The following is an 8,612-nucleotide window of genomic DNA, read 5'->3' as shown; positions in this document are numbered from 1 at the left end:
CTGAACATTCAATTGACTTCTCTGAATACACTCTTCTACTTAACTCTTTGCCATAGCTGTAGTCCTTAGAGCTACAATGTTATAAAATCTAAATTAGTTGATGTTACTCCTACTTAACATCCTTTAACAGTATTCCTTAAACTGTATTTTTTTTAAGATTTTATTTATTTATTCATGAGAAATGAGGGGGGGGCACAGAGAGACAGGCAGAACGAGAAGCAGGCTCCATGTGGAGAGCCTGTCGTGGGACTCAATCCCAAGTATCAAGGATCAGGCCCTGGGCTAAAGCAGTGCTAAACCGTTGAGCCACCCCGGCTGCCCAGTATTCCTTAAACTTTAATGGGATGTGTATTTAAATCACTTAGTAAGATTGGTAAAATGATTTTGATTAGTTAACTCAGGTGGAGTCTGAGATTCTATATTTCTAACAAGTTCCCAGTTGATGCTAGTGTTTCATGGATAATACTTTGTGTAGTGAGGATTAGATGACTACCAGCTATACTTGGAATAAAAACTAAAACCTATCCATGGTCTATAAATTCATATATGATCAACCAATCTCCTCTTTGTCTTCTTTAAGAGCCTTTTATCATTTGTTGCAACTTTCTTCCTCAATTCTACATTCTGTACCTTCTTTCAGTTCTTTGAAAGCATCACACTATTTTTTTTTTTTTTTTGCCTCAGGATATTTGTATAATACGCCTCTTCTCTCTGTTTGGAATACCATATCTCTTGCCCTATACTCACCCCTTTCCAGGCAATTCTTATTTATCTTAGATACCGTAGCTTAAACCCCATTTCTATGAGGAATTTAAGGAAGTTGTACATGACCTTAAATATGCTTGTCTTTTTTTAAATTTCTTTTCTATTATATTGTATGTGTCCCCTTCATAGTGTGTATAATAGCTCTGATTAAATAATCAATTATATTATCAATGTTTCAATATCTGTAACCTTCCAAAGATGTAAATTCATTGAGAGCAGTTCCTTCCCCCTGCCATCTGGTCCAGGTCTATATCTCCTGTACATAGCATGGTAGGTGCTGTGTTTCCTGAATCTGACCACAGAGTTGATGGTCTACAAATAGTTGTTAATATGATTATTTATGCAGAGTATCTATCCTTTTTCTTCATAGAAAGGGCATAGAATTTATCAGATTTAGAATTTTGGAGCCTGTCAAAGGTTCCAATACAGAAGCCAATTGTTTTGCCTTACTTCTGTGAAGAGAGCAAACTACTCTCTGATAGTCCCATCTATCAATGGAGAACAAAATGATTGATAGAAGAAAGATTAGCTAGTTTTTATGAAAATGCGTTAGAACTTGGTCTAGTAAAAAACTAGTTACTAAAAGTAGTGTGATGAAAGTAGATAGGAAAAGCAGGGCAGGGGAAGGTAGAGTTAAAAACTAAGTAGATACATAGGAGAGTTACATCTGGGATGTGGCTGGTTGCCTGCAATAGACTCAAGTCAAGACAGTGTGGTTTGGAAAAGAAAATTGTTATATTTCGGAGGACCAATGAGCAGAGTGAAAGCCTCAGTTAGTCATGGACTAAAGGAATGAAGAAGAGGGAATACTTGAGTTTTAATTCTAGTCAAACCAGGAAAGAATTACTACTGAATGCTAAACAAAGACACAGTGGGGTCACAAGTGTAAAAGTTCTTCATCCAGTCATGAAGTTTGAAGATGGATGGGAAACCATAGACTGAGGTACATAAGACCAAGCATCTAATGCCCTAGCCTCCTGCTGGAAGGACTATATTTGAGTGTTCTGATGGCCACCCAACATCTCTTTGGCAAGCTCACTGTGCCTCACATGTGGTCTTTCTTGTGGAGGGGAGTGTAACATGGTTAAGACAAGCTGGGGTAGGCACAAAGCATCTACACTTAGTGTTCAGACGCAGAGATGAATGGTATTTCAGAACACTCTGTTTGCCTCAGTAATGCACGTTGCTCCTAGACTGATCTCAAAGGAGAAGGCTACTTGGTATGCTGGGATATATACCAGTGCCCTAATAAATCCTAGGGAAATTTTTGAAATAAGGAAAGTTAGCCATAGAGACACTTCTCTTCTGCCTTCTGTATTTATGATCTATCTTCTAATGATTTTCTTTCTAAGTCTACTGGGTCTCTCTCACTGACCTAAATCAGTGCTTTCCAAAAATAAGCTTCATGAATTTGCAAGTTAACCGCCCCCCCACCCCAGCTTTATTTACCAGCAATTATAGCACAGGTGGTAGAATGGAAATTGTGTATCCAAGGTAGAAGAAAGTGGGGTGACATGTAGGTGAGTCCTTTATATGTTAGAAACTACCTGTCCATATATTTTAGCCATCAATAAAAATATTTAAATGTTAGGACTCATATTTCTTTAAATATTTTCCACAAGTTTGAGCATATTGCCTTGTTTTAAAGAGTCTGTGAAAGAACCATTTATTTTTGTCAAAGAACATTGTTCAGCACGGCACTTGTTAAAAAAGTAAATTAGACTCTAGAGTATTGCAAAATTACTTGCTCTTACATCACATGGCATTTCAATGAAAACATAAGAAAATAATCTGATTTGTAGGGGTTATATTTTTAGTAGTGTCCTATTAAGTGATTTTTAACATAGTAGTAGAAGTGCTAATTGCTGTAGTGACCTCAAAGGTGGAATCTTGCTTCAAATTCAATGGCTTGATTTTGTGTCTTTATCTAAGCCTTAGGTCCAATGATTTAAAGCTGAAAATGACAACAAACTATTATTTTGTATTTTAGCTTAAATCAGGAAGATAAAATAGAGTCCATCAGGAGGAAAGCTAGAAACACTCTCAAAAGCTGTCAGTCATATATGCTCTTTGACTTTTTAAAATACGACTTGTATTTTTAAGAGAGTAAATGGGTTTTTAGAATTCAGAGCATATCAAATTTCTTACTCAAAAGGTGTTTTTAAGTATTTAAAATAGAGTAAAATAACTTCCACCCTCTGTCCCAATTTCCTCCCTCCCTCTCTCCTTCTCTCCCCCTCCCTCCCTCCCTTCCCCCTTCCCTCTCTCCCTCACTTCCTCACTTCCTTCCTTCCTTCCTGCCTTCCTGCCTGCCTCCCTTCCTCCCCCTCTCTTCTCTTTCTTTCTTTCTTTCTTTCTTTCTTTCTTTCTTTCTTTCCTTTTCTTTCTTTCTTTCTTTCTTTCTTTCTTTCTTTCTTTCTTTCTTTCTTTCTTTCTTCTTTCTTTCTTTTTATTCTTTCTTTCATCTCTCCCTCGCTTGCTTTCTTTTGTTCTGCTGAATTTGTTTTGTGTTTTTCTTTCCCTTTAATCACAGATAGAAAAGGGATTCTGTATGTCACTTAGTAATTCTTCAGCCAAGATATCTTCAACCATATTACAGTGGACAAGGTAATTTCTTAGATTTCACCAGTTTAATAGCCTGACTACAGTTAATATTTGGAAAATAGAAAGGATATTCAAATGGCTGCCATAAATTCAAACTACATGTCCTCTTATATATCAGCTTTGAGAATATGTCCTGAAATATATTAGAAGCAAGTGAGCTTTTGAAATTAAGGTTTATTGCTTTTGGTATTATCTTGATCCATATGAACAAAAATAGGGGGAACCAGGCCTTTTATTCTATTTCAGATTTACAACTTGAAAAGTACAACTTACTCTGATAATGTATTTCCTTAGCAGTTTAGTTTTATTCATCAACACTGTGGGTCCTATTGGACAAGCCTTCTTTACACTATTTTTTGCTTTTTTGTTTGTTTTTTTTTCATGGGAGAGGGGACAGGGGTAGAGGGAGAAAGAGAATCTTAAACAGGCTCCATGTTCAGTGTAGAGCTAATATGGGCCTTGATCTCACAATCCCAAGATCATGACCTGAGGCCAAATCAAGAGTCAAGTGCTTAACTGACTGAGCCACCCACATGGCTTCTGTTGTTGTTTTTTAGGGAGAGAGACAGTACAATGTTTTAATAGTATATTGTCGCTTTTTAAAAAATCACACCAAATTTAATATCAATGCATTTAGAAGATTATAATAGACTCATAGAGAATATATAATAATTAATAAATGTGAGTTTATACAAGCAGTTTACAGTCTTGGTAGGTTGAATTGTGACAGAGATTTTTTTAGATATCAGAATTGAGTTCATTTAAAACCAAACATAGAAAGTTTTGATCCCTATATTCAAAAAAAGGATCCCTTTCTCTACCTTCAGTTCTCCGAAGTTCATTTCCCCCAAAATGACTTCTCCACAATTGCTACATCTATTCCCACAGCTACTCCAATTGACCCAGTTACTCATTCTGCTACTCTAGCCACTATCTAGATAGGCACAGTTTATCTAACCACACTCACCGGTTAAGTCCAAGCTACTCTGACTACCCCTGGCTTTTCAGTTTGGCCTAGCTGTTTCAATTAGAATAGATACTAGGAATAATTAAGCTTATCCTTTAAGTGAGTTTCTTGTTTTGTTTCTGACTTCACCCTATTCAGATTCCTAGTTCTTTTTCTTCTTCCAGAAGAGTGGTATTCAAAAAATAATAATAAATAAAAACAAATAAAAGAAAAAATTAAAACTGGAACCCTCTTTCTACATATATCTACCAAATTAATCAAGCAAGCAAGCATACAAACAAGTTAAAGATGATAATGTTCTGATACAGACTTTATCTTCTTCACTTCTTTTTTTTAAGATTTTATTTATTTATTCATGAGAGAGAGACAGAGAGAGAGAGAGAGAGAGAGAGAGAGAGAGGCAGAGGGAAAAGCAGGCTCCATGCAGAGAGCCTGACATGGTACTCAATCCTAGGTCTCCAGGATCACACCCTGGGCTGAAGGTGGCGCTAAACTACTGAGCCACCCGGATTGCCCTATCTTCTTCACTTCTGATTTGCCCCACAAATTAGTGCTTAGGGCAGAACACAACCTGATTTGTAAATCAGTGATCTAGGACTAGATCTGGCAAACTAAGGGCCATGATTCAAATTTAGTCCACTGACTGTTTTTGTACAGCCTTTGAGCTGTGGATGCTTTTAACATTTTTAAATGTTTGAAAAAAAGTCAAAAGAAGAATATTTCTTGACACACAAAAAGTATATTAAATTAAAACTTCAGTGTCTGTAGACAAAAGTGTATTGAAATACATTCAGGCTCATTTGTTTATGTATGATTTACAGCATTGGAGCTGAATAGTTACAACCAAGACCCTATGACTCACAAACACTAAAACATTCACTACCTGTCCCTTTATAGAAAAATGTTGTCAATTACTAATGTAGAATATGGGCTCTCACAGTGGTTCATTCCTAGAAATGATTTTGCACTTTGACAGAAAATGAAATACAACTATATTCAACCTCAAGTAACTAAAAAAAAAAAAAAAAAAAAAAAGAGAAATTATGTATTCTAGTACATGTAAGCATTAGGGTACCCAAGACTTAAGAAATATCTGTGGGGAAAACAAAATACTTAAAGTTAAGGGAAAAAATATCATAATTGAAAGTACCATTATTTAATTTAATTTTAAAGATTTTATTTATTTATCCATGAGAGACACACAGAGAGAGAGGCAGAGACACAGGCAGAGGGAGAAGCAGGCCCCACGCAGGGAGCCCAACGTGGAATTCAATCCCAGAACTCCAGGATCACGCTCTGGGCCGAAGGCAGGCGCTAAAACTGCTGAGCCATCCAGGGATCCCTATTTAATTTTATTAGTAAGATACTTTAGTCATTTTGCTGAACATATGTATTTTGAAGGCCTATCATTTCAGAAATTGTGAACCTGAGGCTCCTAGTGTTGACCTTCAGCCAGTTTCCTGTTAGAACTCTAATAAGGGCCAAGAAAAGATCCTAAATACACCTGTCCATTCCCTCTAGCCTAAGGCTAATGGAATAGTGATGCTGTGTGTAAATCCACCTCCTCTTGATCACTGCATGGTTAGTTTTATGAGTGAAATATGACCAAAATGAAATATACATTAGAGATTAATTTATGTAACAAATATAAAGAAATTCCATTGAGATAATATTTGAGTTGATCTTTGAAGAATGGGAGGTAGTTCAACAAATGGAAATGGCAATTGGAGTAGTATTTAAGATAGAAGGTAAAGCTAGAACAGAAACCCATTGATGGGAGGGTATGGTATAGATTTGGTAAATATATGTATTTCTAAGCTATTAGGACATATGGCACATATATTAAAAATAATTATGACATATAGGATTATCTCAAAAGGGAAAATAATTTTCTAAAGCAATGGAAAAGCCCTCAAGTTTTTATGAAGTAGAGGGATATTATCAAACCTGTGCTTTAGAATTACAGTCTCTAAAGTTGTGTGTGCATAACCGAGGCTTGGACATCACAATCTATTGAAATATTGAACACAATATTGGAACTCTTTATATTTGTTTTTAACCTATAGTGTTAATAAGGAGATTTGTAATACTAGATGAGTTCATCTGGCACTGGTATTGATGTGTGTGTCATACATGGACTGTTTCATGTTATACACGATCAATAAAGTATATTTAGGGAAGTGTGGAGATTTTAAAACAGTAGGAATGGCAGTGGACCCTTCATTTCTTCTTGCTTTCAATTTACTGTTACTTATTGACATTTATGTCTACCTGGTAGTGAACTCATGTATCATATTTTGCAGCTTTAATCTCAACTTTGCAAAACGGATGAATGTTTTACAAAAAAAATGGAGATCATTCCGATAATGCAAGCATAAGCAATCAGCAAAAATGACAGTGATGTCACAAATTTAATAATAAACCATTGATCATCAACATAATGAGGTCAGACAATTATATTCTGATCATCCTGTAAGTTGCCAAAAACAAATTATTAAGAGGACATTTGGTGTTTACAAAAAATACCCACTATTGTTAGTGATATAAATTTGTAATCTTGCTTAGGAGGTAATTAAAAATATGATTTTATCTTCATCTCACCGTTTAAACATATCTATTATATCATGTTGCTCTATTAGCACAGTAGTTCAATACACAATGTTATAAATAAATACTATAGTGTATAGTGGAGGCTGACCTCGCAGACCTTTTATTGCTAAACGTGAGTAATGAAAGCACTTGCGTGTAGTAAAGTAGAGATGATAGACCTACAAGAAATAATATAATATGAAGAGACATTTGGAAGTTTCTTTCCCTGGCCCTGGCATGAATTGGGATTATGGCAATTCTGAAAGGAAAGGAGGTGACATCTGCCAAGGAGATTATGAGATGGCATAGATGAGATGAAGAAGTTAGCACACTGAATCTTAAAGCATGAGTAATGCCTTGATAGGTGTGCAATGATATCAAGCCAGAAAAAGAAGCTGAACTTAGGAGCACAGTAAAGTTACTTTTTGTCTTTTTTAAAAAAATATAATTATTTAACATTGATTTCATTGTTTTCACCAATAAATTTTTTAAATAGAATCTGATGATCTAAGTAATCCCTGAAAAATGAAAAATTAACAGAAGAAATTAATTGACCTATATTTTCAATAATGATCTCCACATGAAATATAGAACAGATATTTTCTGATTTAAGGGATGTGTGTGTGTGTGTGTGTGTGTATGATATTTCTCACTTGTGCTATAGTAAGGATTGTTTTAGCAGATTTTTCATTTTGAGAAACATAATATCCACTTTTGGAGGTTGTCATTTATGTGTTACTTCATATTACAAGATTCCCACTCTGAACTGTATTTAAACACTTGCAATTCCTAAGAGTTAGAATGGCTCTAAAAGTAATTTCTCCATGTGCTCATGTTTTCTTTTCTTAATTAACATGTAGTTGAATCAATTGCTGTATCACATATTAGATAATTGGGACAATTTAAAGCTTAAACAGAGAACTTTTCTATAAAATTTGATATCTTTATCTGTTATCTTTTATTCTGTTAGTTGTGTGGCATGCTTGGTTTGCTGCTTCATGTGTATACAGATAGTATTGTTTTCACATATGACCAAACTCTATCTAGTACAATATTTTAGAGTAAAACTTCTAATTCAAAAATTTCTATACAAGATGAAGAAATGCCTTTATCAACAGGAAAGAAATGATAATAATTGTTGTGAAATGATGTAGACCATCAGTATCATTTTTATATGCTACTTTTTGAAATCATTGAATACTTAGTGACCTGTCAATTCCTTTCCATAGCTGAGTCCCAGAGCCTGTGAATACAGTAACTAATGCTGTTTCCTTTTTGTTTACTTTCAGAGAAGCAAAGAATCAAAAGTGTCACCATCTTCTATTAACTGAAAAGTATCAGGTGGCATGTGTACTTCTGTACTCAGCCTTACATTTTCCTGAACATATTTTATCTTGATTATTTTCTCAGAAAACAGTTGCTATAGTTATCGTAAGCCATCTAAGACCAATTGTGCAAAAATTTTACATGAATGAATATTGTACCTTCAAACATAAAAACATATATGAATGATTCCTAGAATATATTTCATTTTGTATAATTTCATCAGTGATATTGTGGCTAATACTGACTTTTTACAGAAAGTATACAAACACTGGATATAATTCAAATTTCATAAAAAGAAATACAAAAGCATTATTCCTTCAAGTTTTACAAAGAGTAATAGATTTTTTTTTCCATTTTATAA

The 8,612-nt window shown here is 34.6% G+C and overlaps 1 long non-coding RNA gene across 1 annotated transcript; it reads left to right on the top strand.

Annotated features, from left to right (window-relative positions):
- Positions 1-1,206: 1,206 nt before the first annotated feature.
- Positions 1,207-6,898, top strand: LOC140631574 (uncharacterized). Its single transcript, XR_012029112.1, has 3 exons — positions 1,207-1,708; positions 3,299-3,372; positions 6,640-6,898. It is a non-coding gene; the product is annotated as an uncharacterized lncRNA (long non-coding RNA).
- The last annotated feature ends 1,714 nt before the right edge of the window (positions 6,899-8,612 follow it).

The sequence above is a fragment of the Canis lupus genome, chromosome 4, assembly GCF_048164855.1.
Source record: "Canis lupus baileyi chromosome 4, mCanLup2.hap1, whole genome shotgun sequence".
Taxonomy (NCBI): domain Eukaryota; kingdom Metazoa; phylum Chordata; class Mammalia; order Carnivora; family Canidae; genus Canis; species Canis lupus.
The sequence above is the reverse complement of the archived record's forward strand: the minus strand, read 5'-3'. Positions and strand labels throughout refer to the sequence as shown.